Source organism: Aotus nancymaae, unplaced genomic scaffold (assembly GCF_030222135.1).
Source record: "Aotus nancymaae isolate 86718 unplaced genomic scaffold, 86718_ANA_hifiasm-v0.15.2.pri h1tg000051l, whole genome shotgun sequence".
Classification (NCBI taxonomy): domain Eukaryota; kingdom Metazoa; phylum Chordata; class Mammalia; order Primates; family Aotidae; genus Aotus; species Aotus nancymaae.
The window spans coordinates 4,881,039-4,901,368 of NW_026988465.1; the positions used below are offsets into that span (position 1 = coordinate 4,881,039).

A 20,330-nucleotide genomic window follows, 5' to 3' on the forward strand; every position below is an offset into this window, starting at 1 on the left:
TGCAAGCAATCCTCCCACCTCGGCCTCCCAAAATGCCGGGATTACAGGCATGAGCCACTGCCCCGATGATGAAAGTTTTAAAGAAGTAGTCTTATAGATGGTTATGAAGAGTTGGAAGTTTCTGGGGAAAGAGAGCCTTGCTGCTGAAGTTAAAAGGACATTGCTACTGGATTTGTGGTTTTTTATCTGAGAGTGACTACTGGTCTATGATACTCATTGGGCTTCTCAGGTAAGCCAAGCACATAAGTTCAGCTAAATTTTCTCTTAAAGATTCATCCATATACCATTTGCACCTGACTTCCAAACCAAATAGATTTATAAACATTGACAGCAGCTTTAGTCAAGTGTCGGAACCAAGGGGTTAGTACCACGAATCTTTCTGAGTAGTTTCTCCTTGTGTCTTCTCCGTCTATTTAACATTAACACTCAACGGCGTCTGACATCAAAAGTGTTCAAATCCATTCATATGTGTCAGGCTGGGCACCAAGTGGACAGACAGAGGTTATTAGAACCTCATCTTTATTGGTCACCTGATACCAACTTTGCTGAAGCTGGCAAGCTCCACACCAGGCTTGCAAAATCTCCATTTGCTTATGAAAGCACTAATGGACCTGCTGAGCTTTCAAACTGTCAGACAAACCTGCTCCTCCTTGTCTGAGTGCCAGGAGATTTAGAAATGCCTCTGATAGTCTTTCCCCAAGCTGGAGCACCTTAAATTTTTTTAACTCACCTCCTGCACAAATACACAAAATTTTTAAAGGCTACTGTGTTTTTTTCATATTAAAAGTAGTATCTGCACTAGGCAGAACATTCGGGAAACAGAAAGGTATAAAGGAGAAAATAAAAATCACCATAATCTCTGTATCCAAAGATAAATATGAGCCCTGTTTAAATTTTGGTCAATTTCTTCGAGGTCATGTTTATTACAAAGGTGGGATTATGCAGCAGGGACAGCTTTGCTAGTCTACTTTGTCACTTAACATTCTTGTTAAATAATGTTAAAAGGGGAAATCATTTTTTCTTTTCCTAGTTGGCTCATATCGTGAAGGAAAATAGCTCTTCCATAGTGTAAATTCCCACCGGTGGGTCATGGTCTTCATTATACACTGGAAACAGCATTTGCTAAGAGAATTATCTAGTGTTCCAGATGCCTTGTGCTGAGACTGCTGTTGGATTCAGTAAAGAATGATTCTGAGGTGGAGATTAGTTAAGGTAGGTAGAATTTGCTGATTCTATCACAATATTCTTGGAGATAAGGTGTTGTGCCACTCCTATTAATCTCAGTAGGGAAGGCACCAGGTTCAAGAGGCCAGAGAAGAGACCCAGAGCCAGCAAATGGGACACAGAGTTTTATTAGGGGGTTACAAATGGGAGAGTCCAGCGGTGGCAGGCTGGAGAACATACCCACATAGCCCACTGGCAGTGGGTTGGCCAGGAAGACTGCAACCGCCTGCAAACAGCATGCAGTGTCCATAGTATTTCCACTTAACACCCGCCCCTGACGACCTCCACCTGGCAACCTTCATTTCATCCAAAACTCAGGGCTTCCGTGTACAGCCTGTGTTCCATGAAACAGACCAGGGGCTCAGATGTTTATCAAAGATAAGGAACAAACTTCCATATTGGCTACTTGGGTTACCCGTCTTGGAATACACATTTAGATATATCTGCCATCCAGGATCATTCTCAGAGTATGCTTAAATAATTGCTACCAGGTGTTTTTACCCTACATAAGATGATCCCAGGTTTAGGATAGCAGCCTGTACAATTTAAGAAGGCCACCTTTGTGTTTGTAAAATAATCTGCATATTGTCATAATATCTGCTTAACTAACCACATAATCTGCCCTCAGGACATTTTCATATTAAATGTGTATTGTTTCTCAAACGTGCCCTTTTCTTCTCACCTGCCAATACACATTGATTCTCATGAGGCAATTCTTTCAACAAGCATTTATTGAACACCGGCAGGGCTAGAGTTTTCAGAATGCTGATGATCAGGCCCTTCCCTGAGAGGTGATTTTAGACTAAGGATGTATGGTTTGGGGAGCCGATGAGCAATGGGTCTCACACCTGCTACACATTAGCATCACCTGGCAAGCTTTTGCAAGGGCCAGGGCCCAGGATACACCCAGACCAGGTGATTGCCTATTTCTGAGGATGGGACTCAGGTAGTAGCTTTCAAAGCTCCCCAAGTGATTTTAATGTGCAGCCAGGTTGAGAACCAGTGCCAGAAAACAATGATTCTCATCAAATTGGCTGCATATGAGAATCATCCAGGAAGATTTTTTAATAAATTAAGCTGCCTGGGCCCCACCCCAGAACAAATGAGTCAGAATCTTTGGAAGAGGGATCTGGGCAACTGTATGCTTTCCAAAGCTCCTTCATATAACCTGATACACAGCAAATATTGAGAATCATTGCTACAGGCAATCTAGTGAATGAGAAAATCTAGAGTTGAACCCGTTTCTGGCTCTTTGGCCTTGCAAGCCACGCATAGCTGTAGGATGAAGAGTTACCTCTGAGGGGCCATGTTGGGTAATGTAACAATAGGGCTGAGAACCTGAAGGCATGGGTCGAGTCTTGGCTTTGCTATATAGCATTTGCTGTGCAATGCCACACAAATCACATAACTTTTCTGGGTTGGGAGTCCTGTCCACCTGCCTAAAAATCCAGCGCTCTTTCTACCATACCTAGTGTTTTTAGACTTTTTTCCTACCTTAATTGGTATTTTACTATTTTTATTTTTGCTGTTGTTTTTAGTGATCAGTACATAGACCTAATGATTCATTTATATATAGTTCTTTTTTTTTTTTTCAAACCTCCAGGTAGCATTTATTCCAGATTCCAAACTCTCCAGTGGCCTAAAAAATGTTTAGTCTATTGGAAACTTTCAGCAAGCTCTTTGCAAAAACGACTGCAGAATCGTCAACACATTTTAGTTGCACTCACAGTTTGTTCCGGCCATGTGCAAGTTGAAGGTATAGCTCTATATCAGTAATGGGACATCTGTAACACCAGAACCTCCCCGTGCCCAAGGTCATGGACAGGAGGGGAAGGGAGTCAATTTCTACCTAATGCATATTTTAGGGAACAATACTGTGGCTATCATTTACCCTTTTGAGCACTCTTGATTTTGGTCATTTATATTAAAACATGAAAAAACTGACAGTGAATACAAATGAGTACTAACCGAATTCCTAGGCTGCTACTAGAAAATAAAATTTTATAAAGTCCCTTACCACATTCACAAAGGTGGCAATAACTGTATATATAAGAAAAAGGCTATAAAATTATAGAAAAGATAAACTCTGGCTTTTAAACAAATCACAAAATTGATGCCTTTATCCTTGAGTGTGATACAGAAAAACATAAACCTGTAGACCTAGTTACCAAAAGTCACTTATCCTCCTCAGCCCAGGTGTGAACTTAAAGTTTGACCTGAGCTAGTTTGATCTTCAAGTTTTCTCTAAATTTGTTCATGAATTCAAACATGTTCAAGTAGTCAGAACGTCGCACATGGGGTAAGCCTTTAATGCAAGCAGCCAAGTCCTTGGTCATGAAGCCAGCCTCAGTCGTCTCAATACAGACTTCTTCCAAAGCATTTGCAAAGAAGGCAAGCTCTTTATTATTATCAAGCTTTGCTCTGTGGGCTAACCCTCTGGTCCAGGCAAAAATGGAAGCAATGGGAGTGGTGGGCGCCTCCTGTCCTTTCTGGTACATGCGGTGGTGATGGGTTACAGTCCCGTGGGCAACCTCTGCTCCTACTGTCTTGCCATCTGGACACACCAGCATGCTGGTCATCATGCCAGGGGAGCCATACCCTGGGCCATGGAGTTCGACTGCGTGTCACCATCACAGTTTTTACAGGCCCAGATGAAACCTCCCTCTGATTTCATCGCTTGGGCCACCATGTCATTGATGAGCCTGTGCTCATACCAGACCTTTCGGGCTTCAGATTAGGACTTGTACTGCTTGTCATATGTCTCCTGAAAGATGTCTTTAAAAGGCACATCATATTTCTTCAGAATAGTGTTTTTGGCGCTCAGATACAAAGGCCAACCCTTAGAGCCATTTGGAAGGGACTGAGTGCAAAATCTTCAATTAACTTCTCTTGATTATACATCCCCATGGCAACACCACCACCCTCTTCGAAGTTATGTACCAGGTATGTCACCTTTTGGGTTCTGTCACTTGGCGTGTAGGTTATCTCTCTTTTTCCAAGCCCAGGAACAATAAAATCTGTTTCTTTGTATTGATCCCCATAAGCATGATGACCTGTGATGATACGTTTTACCCATCCACTCACAAGCTGGGGGATATTTTTGCAGATAATGGCTTCTCTGAAGACTGTGCCACCCAGAATATTTTGGATAGTGCCTTTTGGTGATTTCCACATTTTTTTCAACTTGAACTCCACAACCTTTTTCTCATCAAGGGTGATAGTGTCACACTTGATACATAAATACTTACACACTACAACATTATACTTCTTTATAGCTTCTGCAGTATCCCTGGTGACTTGGTCATTGGTGGCATCACAGTTCTCTATGTCCAAATCATAGCTATGTAGATCCAATCCCACATAGGGAAAAATGAGTTTCTCTTTAATCAGTTCCCAAATGATTCATGTCATTTCATCTCCTTGCATCTCTACCATAGAACTGCCACTGATTTGTTAAGACATTTTGACTTTAATAAACCTTAACAGTGAATCAATGTCTTATCACCCCAATTCCCCAAAGTCTTGCAGACTCAACTGAATGTAGTCTATCTCCTGCTGGGATGATGTGCCGACGAGGAGCTGGGGAGCTACAGCTGCTCACATGCTCAGACTCACATACACAGCCTGGCAATCCCAAACCAGACCCCCAGCTGCCTCAGCATCTGACACAGCCTCCGCAGAAACCCTGTATATAATTCTTAACGTGAGTACTAAAAATATTAAAAGCTATGCCACTGTAATTCTTTTCCAAACAGTTATTCTATTGACATTTTAGTTTAAATTTGGAGACATTATTTTTAGAAAGAGGTTTTCAAATGCCATTATCTTAACACATTGAAAATTTGTTAGGTCTAAAATTTGACTAATTCATGATTTAACATAGATACTACATGCTCAATCATGTCTAATCTTTCAAAACACATTGATAACATTATTAGGAAAAATTGGATTACCAGGAACGAAGGTGTCATGAAGGACACCCAATTCCATCGGAGAACCCAGATCAGGGAGTAGTTTTATAGACAAGGGAATAAAGCTAAGCAATATAAAGTGTTTACAAGTTAAATGCGTGATTATGACTTTAAACTGTCATTTGATTGTGCTACTTTTTTTTTTTTTTGAGAGAGTCTCACTCTGTTGCCCTCTGGAGTACAGTGGCGCCATCTCGGCTCACTACAACCTCCACCTCCCAAGTTCAAGCAATTCTCCTGTCTCAGCCTCCCGAGTAGCTGGGACCACAGGCACCCCCACCATGCCCGGCTAATTTTTGTGTTTTAGTAGAGACAGGGTTTCACCATATTGGTCAGGCTGGTCTTGAACTCCTGACCTCAGGTGATCTGCCCGCCTTGGCCTCCCAAAGTGCTGGGATTACAAGTGTGGGCCACCATCCCTGGTGCTACTTTTTTTTTTTTTTTTGAGACAGGGTCTCCCTCTGTGACACAGGCTGGAATGCAGTGGCCTGGCGCGATCTCAGCTCCCTGTAACCTCTGTGTCCTGGGCTTGGGTGATTCTCGTGAGTAGCTGGGACTACAGGTACGCACCACCATGCCCCGCTAATTCTTCTCTTTTTGGTAGAGACAGGGTTTCTGTATGTTGCCCAGGCTGCTCTCGAACCCCTGGGCTCAAGTGATCCACTCGCCTCACCCTCCCAAAGTGCTGGGCTTACAGACGTGCGCCATCGTGCCTGGCCTGATTGTGCTTCTTGTTATGGGATGTTAGAAACTGCCAGCACGGTTTCCACCACCTTCCTTCCCCCATCCTTAGACTATAGTTAATGTCTCCCTTAATTTGATTTCCACTTATTCTATGAACAGCTAAATTGAAAAATGTAGGATGTATATAGAAAAATCTACAACCCAGATGAGGGAGAGGCACTAAATAAAAGAAAAAGAAGTCTAACCCCAGGCCATGAGCTTACTTCTTTAAAAAAGTATTTACACTTATCAAAAACAATTTTTTTTAGAGGGATGGGATAGATTTCCTGCTTCTTACAAGTGTGTTTCTAGAACTATTAAAAGCTTACATTCATAAAATGGCTGGTAAAACGGCTCTTCTGGCTTCTGCAAGAAGGCAATGCTGAGATTATCCAGGGGGCTTGGTTAAGGAGGCCCATCAGATTTGGCTGCTTTCTCTCCTGCTTCACCAGAGTCTGGCTTCTTCTGGTTTTAGCATCTCCATTTTCCGTGGGTGAGTCTGATTTGATAGTTTTGCTCCCCCTTTTCCTTGCACTTTTTTTTTTTTTTTTTTTTTTTGAGATGGAGTCTTGCTCTGTCCTCCAGGCTGGAGTGCAATGGTGTGGTCTCAGCTCGCTGCAACCTCCACCTCCTAGGTTCAAGCGATTCTCCTGCCTCAGCCTCCCGAGTAGCTGGGATTACAGGCGCCCAACACCACATCCAGCTAAATTTTGTATTTTTAGTAGAGACAGGATTTCACCATATTGGTCAGGCTGGTCTCGAACTCCTGACCTCAGCCTCTCAAAGTGCTAGGATTACAAGCGTGAGACACCACTCCTGGCCTGTTTGCATGTTTTAAAAATCAGTTTCAGCATCTGCAGGAGCATTTTTTGATACCATCTTGCCAGTCTCTGTGACTGCCTCTTGAGCTGAACGGCAGCTTTTCCCTGGCTTCTTGGTGAGGCAGTGTTCTGGGACTGCAAGGGCCTTTGCACAGCTGTGCTGGCTGCAATTCTCACCACCCCTAAGCGGCTGGGACCCTTGTTTTCAAACTTCTTAAAAGCATCAAAACTCCCTTTTATTTGTGAAATCTTGCAGAGAATCCTCACATTTCATAAGGATAGCGGTGTAATTGTCGTTGTTGAAGTGGGAGTTACACTTTTGTGGAATGCTGATACCCTTGACCTGAAAATTCCACCAGTCATCATGTGATGCTGACAGATTTTTTACCTTTGAACATAAAAAATGATTAAAAATCCTTTGGGGGATTTTTAAAGAGAAATTACCAGTAACTTCTCCCAATTCTTTTTTTATTTTTAATAATCTACTTTTATAGAGATGGAGTCTCACTATATTGCCCAGGTTGGTCTCAAACTCTTGAGCTCAAGCAATCCTCCCACCTTGACCTCCCAAAGTGCTGGGGTTATAGAAGTGAGCCACCATGCCTGGGCTCCCAATTCTCTAAGTCAGAGAAAACAGGGGAAAAAGGCAATATTGATGGTGAGAATCTTGGGAACCAATAGCCGTCATGGTCCTGTCTGCTCATGTCAGTGAGGGAGGGTTTCCCTGGTGGAATACCTTCCGAGAGAGGCAGGAGTCAAAATCTGACCAGGTAAGAATACAGGACCCCCGTGGCCCACCTTGTATTGGCCTCCTTTATCCATAAAGAGTGAGGTGGAAAGTGAGAGGAAGGAGCATTTCCTCCTGAGAGAATAGGGCTGTGACACAGCCATATTAGACCTGGTCATCCCTGATGAGCCGTCAAGTACTACATAAGACCAACAGAAACTACTCCCTGAGCCATCCCGATTAGGTGACCCATGACCTTGATTAATGACCACTAATCTGTGTTCATTGTTTACCAGCAGGTTAATGAGGCCTTTTATTACCAGAGAAGAAAACAATTAGGAAAGTTCGGGTTAGATGACTGTATGACCTGCAGAGAGCCTAGACTTTTATCTGACCCATCAGTTTGGGCTCTAGAGTAAGTGTAGCCCAATATAATTATGCAGGACTAACGTCTCATCTCCCTGGGAAGCTCCAGACACTTGACTCATGAATAGGCTCTCTTTCTCTTCATTGCCAGACTTCTATCCATCACCACCCTCCTTAAAGAAAATATATACAAGTTTTGAAATGGCTTATTTTTTTTATAGAGTCAATTGCCAATGAAATAATCTTGAAATTTCTAGATAGCACTGGGCGTGGTGGCTCACGCCTGTAATCCAAGCACTTTGGAAGGCCAAGGTGGGAGGATCACTTGAGCCCAGGAGTTCAAGGCTGGCCTGGGCAATATGACAAAGCGAGACCCTGTCTCAAACAAAACAAAACAAAAAACAACAACCAAAAAAACCGAAAACAAAAACAAAAGAACAAAGATGAATTACCAAAAAAGTTTTAAGAAAGGGCACAGTGGGAGAAAGGCCTCCTTTTCTTGTGACCAGCATTCTGTTACCAATTGACAGTTTGCACATAGCCAGCTTTGACTGAACTCACACCTGTTCAAATTTCCCTGAGATCTGAACTGGAAAGAGGTAAAAGCCATTCAAAATGAACTCTCTGAGTTGTGTTTAAATTCGTCCTGCTGAACTCATAACTGTTAATCCCATTCACAGCTGTAGTAATTATATTGCATAATCAGTAAGGGGAGACCCTCTCCCTTTTGTATTCTTACTGAATAGAGAAGACAGATAAATGTCACAGTTCTGCCCTAAATTAAGATTCATTCCCACAAAAGAATTCGTGACTCAGAAGGGAAGCATGGTCCTTTATAAGGTAAGCTCACCTTGTCCACTCTCAGCTCAGGGGCAGCAAACTTAGAGATTAGTGATTCCTAGTCCACAGGACATGGATGCCTGATAAGGCGTTTAAAATCGTGGGTTTGCAAGCATTATCTATAGCCTGCATACATAATATTTTACACCTACACGTCCTATTCAAAAACATGGGGATGTGTAATTGCAATTAGTAAAATACAGATTTGCTCAAAGGATCACTAAATTCATGGCAGTTTTAAAAATAATACCAATAAGTAAGATTTCCTCCATTGGTTATTGTCAGAAGTTTTCTTTGCTTAGTAACAAATTAGCAGTTTTTCATAACAAAATGGTCCTTGTAATTTAAAAGTTTGGAGGTCACTGTTTGAGAGTGTTGGTGATCTACGTTTAACTCAAGGATGACGTCCTCATAGCTCTACAAACTATTGAGATGTTGACATCACAAGCCTGTTATAACTGGAACATACGTATGAATCCTATTCTGCACAAGGCACAATATTCTTGATTTCATCCTTTCCTAAATCCCTTTGTCTCATGGCATTTACAAATCTTTTTTTTTTTTTTTAGTCAGAGTCTTGCTCTGTCACCAGGCTAGAGTGCAGTGGTGCAATCTCAGTTCACCGCAACCCCCGCCTCCTGGGTTCAAGCGATTCTCCTGCCTCAGCCTCCCGAGTAGCTGGGACTACAGGCATGCACCACCAAACCCAGCTAATTTTTGTATTTTTAGTAGAGACAAGGTTTCACCATGTTGGCTAGGATGATCTCGATCTCCTGACCTCTTGGTCCACCTGCCTCGGCTTCCCAAAGTGCTGGGATTACTGGTGTGAGCCACTTCGCCCGACCCGGCATTTACAAATCTAATTGAAGAAATATGAAATAAGTGCACACAAAAGGTACATTAACGCGCTAAAAAAATGCAAGGAGAAAACATATGGTACATGATCAATTGCCAAATGCTGTGAACTTACAGACAGCAGGAGGGGAAAGTTAGAGAGAGAGGGAGAGGAAGGTTAGTGGTATGATAAGAAGTATATTCCCAGGACGGACATCAGAGTAGGTTTTTATAGACTCTCATTCCTGGCTCTGCTAATCGCCACCCGAAAGACCACGGACAGATAACCTGACCCCGCTGAGCCTCTGTTTTATCATTAATGAAATCAGGATTATAATTATAATACCTCTCATATCTTGTTGTTGCGAAGATAATTTATGACAAAATATATTAAATACTTTCACTATAGCTAATGTATAATATGTGAAACTCAACGGTAGCTAGTATTTATTCTATTAGACTGTAAATCCCTCCAGGATGGGAAGTGTGACTTATTTTTGCTTCCACAGAATCTAGCACAATGCCCGACTCAAGTTCTCAATAAAAGGAGAATATTTGCTGAATGAAGGGAGAAATAAATGGATAGATGGTGGGATGATTTTTTTAAGTGAACCATGGGCTTTGGTGACATGGAAGGGTGTCATGGAGAGCAGGTGAATCTAACCATGCATGGAGAAGAGAGGAGGGCCCTGCCGTGGGAGAGGGCAGGAACTGAAGTACAGAGGCAAGAAGGCCCCTGGGATTGGGTACTGGGAGTCAGCTGTGGAGGGTGCGGCCTGCCAGGCTGGGGAGTGTGTATCTTACCTGTGGACAGTGGGAGCCAATGAAGATTTGTGAGGAGGAGAATGGCACGAGGAGAGAATTTTTCTGAGGGTAACCTGGTGCTGGTGTGGAAAGGAAGGGGGCAATCCATGCTGAGCAAGGAGTGGTCAAGTCCCTCCTGACCAGAGTGACAACTATGGAAATAGAGACAAAGGACTGATTGAGGAGAGGGCAGAGTTCCCACATCTCAATTCTTTATGAATTAGTAAGGTGGTCACTTAAACCATCCTCCAACATGCATACTAACTATTGAAAGGCCACATTTTTGGCCAGGCATGGTGGCTCACACCTGTAATCCCAGCACTTTGGGAGGCCAAGGCAGGTAGATCACCTGAGATCAGGAGTTTGAGACCAGCCTGGCCAACATGGTGAAATCCATTTCTACTAAAAATACAAAAATTAGCCAGGCGTGGTGGCATGGGCCTGTCATCCCAGGAGGATGTACTCGGGAGGCTGAGGCAGGAGAATAGCTTGAACCTGGGAGATGGAGGTTGCAATGAGCCGAGATCATGCCATTGTACTCCAGCCTGGATGACAAGAGCAAAACTCTGTCTCAAAAAAAAAAAAAAAAAAAAGGACCACATTTTTGCAAATCACTGTGGGTGAGTACTGAGTTAGAGAAGAGACATAGGAGGATGGATTGACCAGGAGTGTGGAGCCTGCCACATCAACTGAGTCAGGGAAAGGTGATTTGAGGGGTAGGCTTTTTTTTTTTTTTCTTCGTGACTTGGGAAGATCAAGAGTGGTGAGTGTTAGCATGGGCAATGGAGGTGGAATAATCTGTAAACGTGGAACTGATCTTGGGGCCAAACTGCCAATGACAGAGACTCACTTACCTGAACAAAAGTGAACTGGAGGTCCAGCAACAGGGGCAGAGCCCGACGGTCCTGTCTATGGTGAGGCTGAATTCTCCTTGGGGGAAGTTCACTCATTCATTTACCACATTTAATTGAATTGAAAAAACAGCCACTTGCTTCTTCCAATAACTACTATTATCAGTGACTCCTTGACATTGTCTTCTGTTGACTACGTGACATCTTCTGTCTGTGAGTTTGTGGAGCACCAGGGAAGAGGCAAGAACACCCAGCTCAGTACTGCTTTTATGTGACAGAGGAAGATGCTGTAAGGGTTAGGTTTTCTCTGGGGTTCTTAGAAACTCTTTGGAGAATTAGATCAATCCAAGAAGACTGAGAAAAATCACATGTAGTATTTACGAAGGGTAGCCTGGAACTAGAACTTGAGCATAAATCTGGTCTGAAAACTTGGTTAAAGACGTAACAGATTATATTTGGGAATCCGTATGTGGATCTGAAATGCAGGCAGCTTTCTAGATTTCTTATACACAACTGGTGCAGATGTTAAGTGGTGCCACCATCTGAGATGACACTTTGGCCTTTTTGTGTGTGAATATTGACATACTCTGAAAATTCACACATTCTATGGTCTAACCTTCCACCCTTGGGGATACCAACAAGAAGAACTAGGAGACATATCTAAAGATGTTCAGATCAGATCTTTTTGTAAGAGCAAAAATGTGTAAATCAACCAACTGTCCAACGACAGCAGAAAAGATAAACCCATTGTAATATGTTCGTACAATGGAAAGTTATTAAATCATTAAACAGCAGATGGTCTTACAGCGAGCGACATGCAACAAAGTGGATGAAGCTGAAAAATATAATAGTGAGAAAGTTAAGACCAGGGGTGGTGGCTTATGCCTGTAATCCCACTTTGGGAGGCTGAGGCAGGCAGATCATTTGAGGTCAGGAGTTCAAGAGCGGCCTGGCCAACATAATGAAACCTGTCTCTACTAAAAATACAGAAATTAGTTGGGTGTAATGAGGGGTGCCTGAATCCCAGTTACTTGGGAGGCTGAGGCATGAGAATCACTTGAACCCAGGAGATGGAGGTTGCAGTGAGCTGAGATCACATCACTACACTCTAGTCTGGGTGACAGATTGAGACTCTGTCTCAAAAACAAAACAAACAGAAAAGGAAAGTTAAGCCCAAGACTTACACATGACACTAAGCTCCCTTCACAGTGTTAAAAACAACTAAAATGAAACAACAAACTTTTCCATAATATGTGTATTTACAATAAAACTATAAAACACATATATACTTAACAGGAGATGAATAGTAAGCCAAAAACTCAACATCCAGGATAGTTCGCTCAGGTGAGCAGATGGATGTAAGTTACACTCATTCTGGGTGGTGGGGTGGTGGACGTTCTTTATCTTATTTTACAAATAGGGTGATGGGGACATGCAGGGACCGATGATGAGTGTGTCATGAGCCATGACGTATGATTAATCCAGTTCTGTGCATCTGACGGGGGTAGGGATCATGGGAAACCGTCGCAGGTCTTATGGGAGGCAGACGGACCTGATGGCTTTTCAGATAGACTTGCAGACTGAGTAGGCAGGGCAGTGGAGAAGATATATTATTAGAGTTTGTCATCCAGGGCCTGGCAGGATAATCAGTGTCATGAAGGATGGTACTCCTGCCTGGAGGAGTTTTCAGCTTATTCCAGACAAAACAACAATGGTGACATTGAGTCTGAGTTAAACATTACAGCCGTGGAGTCTATTTTTATTTTTCTGATGATAAAGTTATTGTAACTCAAATGTGTTTATTTTATTTTTTTCTGTCAAGAAACTTATTGCAGAGACAAAATTTGAAAAATGCAGAAAAGGATAAAAAAGAACATCTCTATTATTCCAACACCCAGAGATTATCACTATTAACCTTTTGGTGTGTTTGCCTCCTGTGGAGTGGGATTAGATAAGAACCACTAACTACCTACCCATTGTCTATTTTCTGACCAAGGCAACCTAGCAAAAATGTTCAGAGCTTGGTTCTTTGGAGTGAGAAGAGCTGAATTTGAATTCCAGCTTTGCACTTACCAGCTCGTGGCAGGTGAACAGCCTTCCCTAAACTCCAGCTGGGTCTTGGCACTGCTGGGGTTTGTTTTGAGAATTAACCAAGATGAAACGTGGTACAATCAGCATGTAGTGTCTGGCTCACAGTTGGCCTTCAATGAGGGTTGTGATTTATTATTAAGATGATGTGCCTGATTTGGGGCAGTGAGGTTCATTTAGTTAAAAGATGGGGAACTCCAAAAAACACCGTAACAGCAGAAGGGATTCCAGGGTTGTGAAGGTGGAAAGGGGTATGTTATGTTTGATTTGAAGACAACCTGATGGGTGACTTCCAGTATGTGAAGAGTGAAGGCTGTCTCAGATGATGTGAGAGCCCAGAAAATAAGCTTAATCCTGCTCAGCATACTAGAAAGTTTATTTATCCTCCTCCAGTGAGGGGGGAAAAAAAAAAACCTTCAACATGAGAAGAGGAAGGTGTAGTGGAGGAAACGACAGGGACAGGCAGTATCATCTTATGAGCCTTTGTCTTGGCCACAGCAACCCTCTGAGAATAATAATATACTCTGTTTCACCTGCACTGGGGAACGAACAAGAGGGGCATCTAGGTTGAACGCCTCCGAGTTTATGTTCTAAAAGTGATGGAACATCCTGACTACTGCAGGTTTTATAAAATGTACAAAGGACCAGAGTAACTTTGGGCTTCTCGGCATCAACTCTGCAAACAGCAGATAATGGAGCAGTGCCTCCAATAGGCTAAGGGGCCAGTAATTCCAAACTAGAATTTGGTATCTGGCCAGATGATCAATGAAATTTGTAGTGGCATAAAGACACTTTCAAACACACAGGTTCTCAAAAAATTTACCTCCCAAGTCGGTGGAAGATGTGTGCCACCATAACGAAGGATTAAAGCAAGAAAACAAAAGACACTGGACTGGGAAAAGAGGGTCCAACCAACACGCAGCAGGCAGAGGGGATGATGGTGAAGGAGACCCCATCTCAGCAGCTGAGAAGCAGGTCTGGAGAGCAACTGGTTCGGATTGGAGCCAGCCGGAAGATGCGAGGAAAGACTGCTTCAAGCAATGAAATTAATAGAATAACTCATATGAATGTATTGAGAAAATCTTTACTCAACTAGGGGAAAGTGTGGGGATACATTAATAATAGTAACAGACTATTAAGCAAAAAGGGAGAGGGGAAGACAGTTCTCAACACTAGGTGATGGGGAAATTGTAACAAAAGGAAAAGTTAAGGCCAGCACAGTGGCTCATGCCTGTAATCCCAGCACTTTGGGAGGCTGAGGCGGGTGGATCACCTGGGGTCAGAAGTTCGAGACCAGCTTGGCCAATATGGTGAAACCTTGTCTCTACTAAAAATACAAAAAAATTTAGCCAGGCCTGGTGGTGCCTGCTTGTAATCCCAGCTACTGGGGAGGCTGAGGCAGGAGAATTGCTTGAACCCGGGAGGCGGAGGTTGCAGTGAGTCGTGATCACACCATTGCACTCCAGCCTGGGTATCAAGAGCAAGATTTTTGTCTCAAAAAAAAAAAAAAAAAAAGGAAAAGTTTATGGTAATTTTACTACTTAAAAACAATATAGCAGTGTTATTTACAATAGCCAAAAAGTGGAAGTAATCCAAATGTCCATCAACTGATGACTGGCAAACAAAATGTGGCATAGTCATACAGTAGAATGTTATTTAGCCTTAAAGAGGAGAGAAATTCTGACACATGACACAGCAAGGATCAACCTTGAGGACGTTATGCTAAGTGAAATGAGCCAGACACAAAAGCACAAATACTGTGTGATTCCACGTTCATATGTGGTCCCTGGAGTAGCCAAATTTATAGAGACAGAAAGTAGAATGGTGGTTACCAGGGGCGGCTGAAGTTGGAGAATGAGGAGTTTGTGATCTTTGTTTTTTTGTTTTTGAGACAGGGTCTCACTCTCTCGTCCAGGCTGGAGTGCAGTTATGGGTCACTGCCACCTCCACCTCCGGGGCTTAAGCAATCCTCCCACCTCAGCCTCCCAAGTAGCTGGGACTACAGGTGCACACCTGTATTTTTGTAGAGATGGGGTTTCGCCACGTCATCCAGGTTCATCTTAAACTCCTGAGCTCACATGATCTGCCCGCCACAGCCTCCCAAAGTGCTGAGATTATAGGTGTGTGCCATTGCACCTGGCTGGGAGTTAGTGTTTAATGGGGACAGTTTCTATTTGAGGTGATGAAAAAGTTCTAGAAATGGATTGTGGTGATAATTGCACAACAATGTGAATGTACATGAGACCACTGAACTGTACACTTAAAAATGATTAATAAGAGCCGGGCACGGTGGCTCACGCCTGTAATCCCAGCACTTTGGGAGGCTGAGGCGGGTGGATCATGAGGTCAGGAGTTCGAGACCATCCTGGCCAACATGGCGAAACCCGGTCTCTACTAAAAATACAAAAATTAGCCCGGCGTGGTGGCAGGTGCCTGTAATCCCAGCTACTCAGGAGGCTGAGGCAGGAGAATCACTTGAACCCGGGAGGCTGAGGTTGCAGTGAGCTGAGATCATGCAAGACAAGAGCAAGATTCCATCTCAAAAAAAAAAGGTAAAAAGATAAATTTTATGTTATTTTATGTTTTACTGCAATAAAATATCTGTGAAAAAAAAAACCCAAAATGTAAGGTGCTGTACAGATGAATTGAATTACAATTGTTTTTCTCATAGTGATATCAGATTTTAAAGACTCAGATGTTAGTGAGAACCTAATACTTCACTTTGGTAAGGAAAAGGAAATTTTTCCCAACAAAATCACATATCTTTATTTTTAAAATCTATGATTAGAAAGGTATACCCTAATAAATAATCCTGTACGTCTATCTTCCAGCGAACCCCTATGCCTCAAGGTCACTTTATCTGTCTCTTCTAACATAGTAACTTTCAGTTTAAAAAAAAGCCTGACCATACTACATATATGGTTTAAAAATTGCTTTTTAAACAACTTTACGATATATTTTGCCTTCTTTTCACATCTGTGTTTTATATAAATACACTCATTTTTGTAACATTTATTTTTAATAACTCTGGGATCGAGATATATTTTATATTAATCTAAGTCCCTCTTCTAAAGACAAATCCCTCTGTAGTTAGAGGTTTTAAAAAACCTCCTTTGTGTATTTTCTATTGTCTCAGACATTAAATAGAAATATTGATTTTTGTTTTAAGAACACAGCAATTTTAATTTTAGATCATGAGAGTATTTTTTCCTTATTCAGTAAATCAAAGTAAAAGCTTGTTTAGAGATGACAGTGATGTTTCTTCTGTGTGCCTTGGTGGGAAAGGACTCCGAGATGCTTTGTTCAATTCCACCTGAAGCCAAACTGCTAAGCAGTTAAAACTCAGGGAGCTGTCGGACAGGTTTAACGAGAGTGAAGAGTGCCGCTCCACACCCACCCTTGCAAGACAGAACTGCTTTACGGGTTCGTTGAAATTGCTGTGGAACTGTGCTGTAACTTTTTCCTATGTTGAAAATGTTTCTGTCTCATGCCGGCATGGTTTAAATGTTTTAGATCAAAATTCTGCAAATTAGTAAAAAAAAAAAAAATGCACAAATTGAATCAGGTTAAATCTGCTGTTGTGTATATTAACTTCTTATTGGAGTGGAAACAATCCCTGGGCTGTTCTGATTTGCACGACTTTTTCTTGAATCCAGCACTTGCTGAAAGGAAGCTTTCTCATTTGGAGGTTAATTTATTAAATTGTGATGAGCTGGTTAAAGAAAGTAGAAGTAACCCAGTTCTCTTAGAGTTTCCTAAGTATGAATGGCTGGTGAATTTCTCAAGGTGTTGGGGGAAACTCTCCCTTTTCTGACTTTTGCAGCATGCCCCTCATTGAAGGCGAAGGGAGGATTGCTGGGAAGGCTTTACAAGGAAATGCCTGCATTCCTACAGGGCTGGATTGTTTTCCTAAACACCATTTGGTGGTGATTCTAACTCCTGCCACTGATTGCCACTGCCTCAGCCCTTCCTGTTTCCCATCCACAGCGAATGCTATTTGCCACTGATGTGAAAAGTTCTAGAACAAGGTGGGTCACTGGCATGGAAAGCTCCAGGACCGCCTGGCTGTGGTGGCGCATGCCTGTGGTTCTAGCACTTAGGTGGTATCACTTGAGCTCAGGGGTTTGAGACCAGTCTGGACAACATGGCAGAACCCCATCCCAAACAACAAAACAAACAAACAAAAAACCAACAACAAAAGCCCCAGGATCTGTACCTTGTCACTTTCAGAGCCTTTAAAAAAAATCAAATGCCACCAGAAAATACTATGCCCCTTTTAAAGCAATGCTAACAAGACATTTTACATGAGGTTGGAAAATGCTCATAATATTATAATCCATTAAGAAGCTGAGGCTCGGCACGGTGGCTCATGCCTGTAATCCTAGCACTTTGGGAGGCCTAGGCCGATGGATCACGAGGTCAGGAGTTCGAGACCAGCCTGGCCAACATAGTGAAACCCTGTCTCTACTAAAAATACAAAAATTAGCCAGGTGTGGTGGTGGGAGCCTGTAGTCCCAGCTATTGGGAGGCTGAGGCAGAAGAATAGCTTGAACCTGGGAGGCAGAAGTTGCAATGAGCCGAGATCATGCCACTGCACTCCAGCCAGGGCAACAGAGTGAGATTCTGTCTCAAGAAAAAAAAAAAGAGGCTGAATATAAATTTGTATATATAACCTGACATCAGTTGGGTAAAAATTCATTAAGGGAAAAAACTAGAAGGAAACTTCCAAAAATGTTTAGCATGATCACCCTGTCTGGTTGGTATAATTATAGATGAAATTTTCCTTGCTTCTCTCCATTCCCTTCTGCCTTTTCTGAGTATTTTACAGCAAATACATAGACTTTTATAAGCAGGAGGAAAAAAAATCCTAACTTTGGGTTTATCCTTCTAAGCAAGCCTCTTAACTGATTTGCTGAGTGAGTGCTCAGCTCCAATCTGGGTTTTGCCCTTTACAGGCTTGGGCCTTGGCAAGTAATGCAGGTTCTTTCTCATGGCCTCACTTTTCTTGACCTGTGTAGGATAAGATGAGGAGTTTGAATGGGGTTTCTTCCCTGTGATCTATGATCTTACCAAGTTTGTGATAAAACACACACACACACAAACACAAAAAACCCCAAACTTTTTGGGACCCTAGATGAGGAGAGTCAGTTGAAACTAAAGATGATTTTCCCCCAGCTCCTGCTCTATTTAGATGCTCACTTTCTTTTCTTTTTTCCTTTTTTCTTTTCTTTGAGACAGGGTCTTGCTCTGATGCCCAGGCTGGAGTGCAGTGGTGATCTCAGCTCACTGCAACCTCTGCCTTCCAGGCTCTGGTGATCCTCCTGAGTAGCTGGGCCCACAGGTGCACGCCACCATGCCTGGCTAATTTTTGTGTTTTTTGAAGAGATGAAGTCTCGCCATGTTGCCTAGGTTGCTCCCAAACTCCTGGGCTCAAGTGATTTGCCCACCTCAGCCTCCCAAAGTGTTGGCATTACAGGTGCGAGCCACCGCGCCTGGCCTAGATGCTCACTTTCCGTGCGTCGTTATTATGATATTATGACCAGTGAGTTGTTTGATATTTTGTCTCCTGCTTTAAATGTTAAGATCAGTGAAGATAGAAATCTGGACATTTTCCTTGTTCTTTAGCCTCCCATATACCTACACCTCGTGTGATAACTATTTCATGATGATAAAATGCTAATGGTTCATGAAACTTGTTATTTCTGATATCTAGGCTTTTGAAAGGTGGTTACTTCAGAAACCAGGTTACATTTCGTTGGCATTATATTCATCCAGAGTCAGATCATTTATGGCTTAGTGTCCATTCTGATTTCATGTTGTTTAGTGTATGAATCTCCAGTTTTATTTTTTCTAAACAATGGAAGCGACATTCAAACAAAACAAAACAAATACATGCACTATGATTTGAGGATGCCAAGAAAATCACCACAGCTTTAGGAATACAACTAAAAAAAATAAGAGTATCTGGATGTGGGATGATCACTTGAGCCCAGGAGTTTGAGGCCAGCCTGGGCAACATAGGGAGACCCTGTCTCTAAAAATGGGTAATAAATAAATAAATTCATTAATTCAATAATAAGCATTATTGAATTAATAAATGTATTAATTCAATAATACATTTTGGTGTGACTTCTGTAAAGCAGGCTTATTATTCTAGTGGAGGAAAATAACAATTGAGGTTGGGTGCAGTGCCTCACGCTTATGAACTCAGCAGTTTGGGAGGCTGAGACAGGAGGATCACTTGAGGCCAGGAGTTCCAGACCAGCTTGGGCAACATAGTGAGGCCTCGCCTCTACCAATAATAAAAAAATTAGCCAGGTGTGGTGGCACATGTCTGTGGTCCCACCTACTCAGGAGGCTAGGCGGGGGAATTGCTTCAGCCTAGACAGTTAGGGTGCAGGGAATCCTGATTGCACCACTGCGCTCCAGCCTGGGTAAAAAGCGAGACGAAAGGAAGAAAGAAAAGAAAGGAAGGAAGGAAGGAAAGAGAAAATAACAATTGATGGGATAGTTTCTTGGTTTCAAGCTGATACCAAATCATTGCTCAGAAATGTGTTCTTTCATGCCTGATAGGACAGGAATTTTGACATAATGGAAAGGGCATAAGCCTAGAAACAGATGGAATTCTGCTATTTTAGGTATCAAGTAACTCAGGGACATTTCTTAACTTCTCTGGGAGTCACTATTTTCTGTTTATGAAAAGGTGGGCTCTGGTTTATATAGTGCTTATGTTTGGGACATGCTTTCCTGTCCAGAGCACGTATGGTCCAGGTGCAGTGCGTGGGAAGTGTGCTACAACCAGTCTGGCACCACCGTGATCTGTTTCCAGATCATTGGCTAGCCTTGGGGAGTTTCATTTGGAGAAAGAGTTCTGAGGCTTTACAGGTTTTTAAACAACTGGTGCAAAAATGTTTTAAGCAAGGTTTTGTTTCTGAAATTCTCTATGGAATACAAATGTTGAGTGCCTTCAGTAAAGGATGATTAGCTGGTCAAAAGTTTTCTTCCCGTAACTTTTAGCACGTTATATCTCCATGTGGTTTTGCTGATTACTGGGTTTACTAGCAATAATCTGCATCCTGCC

General features: G+C 42.4%; 1 protein-coding gene and 1 pseudogene across 1 annotated transcript in view; one reads left to right on the top strand and one right to left on the bottom strand.

Moving 5' to 3' along the window:
* Positions 1-20,330, top strand: part of DSP (desmoplakin) — an 89,106-nt gene that overhangs the window by 14,410 nt on the left and 54,366 nt on the right. The gene's annotated exons all lie outside the window — the stretch shown is intronic.
* Positions 3,429-4,686, bottom strand: LOC105708687 (isocitrate dehydrogenase [NADP] cytoplasmic-like; annotated as a pseudogene).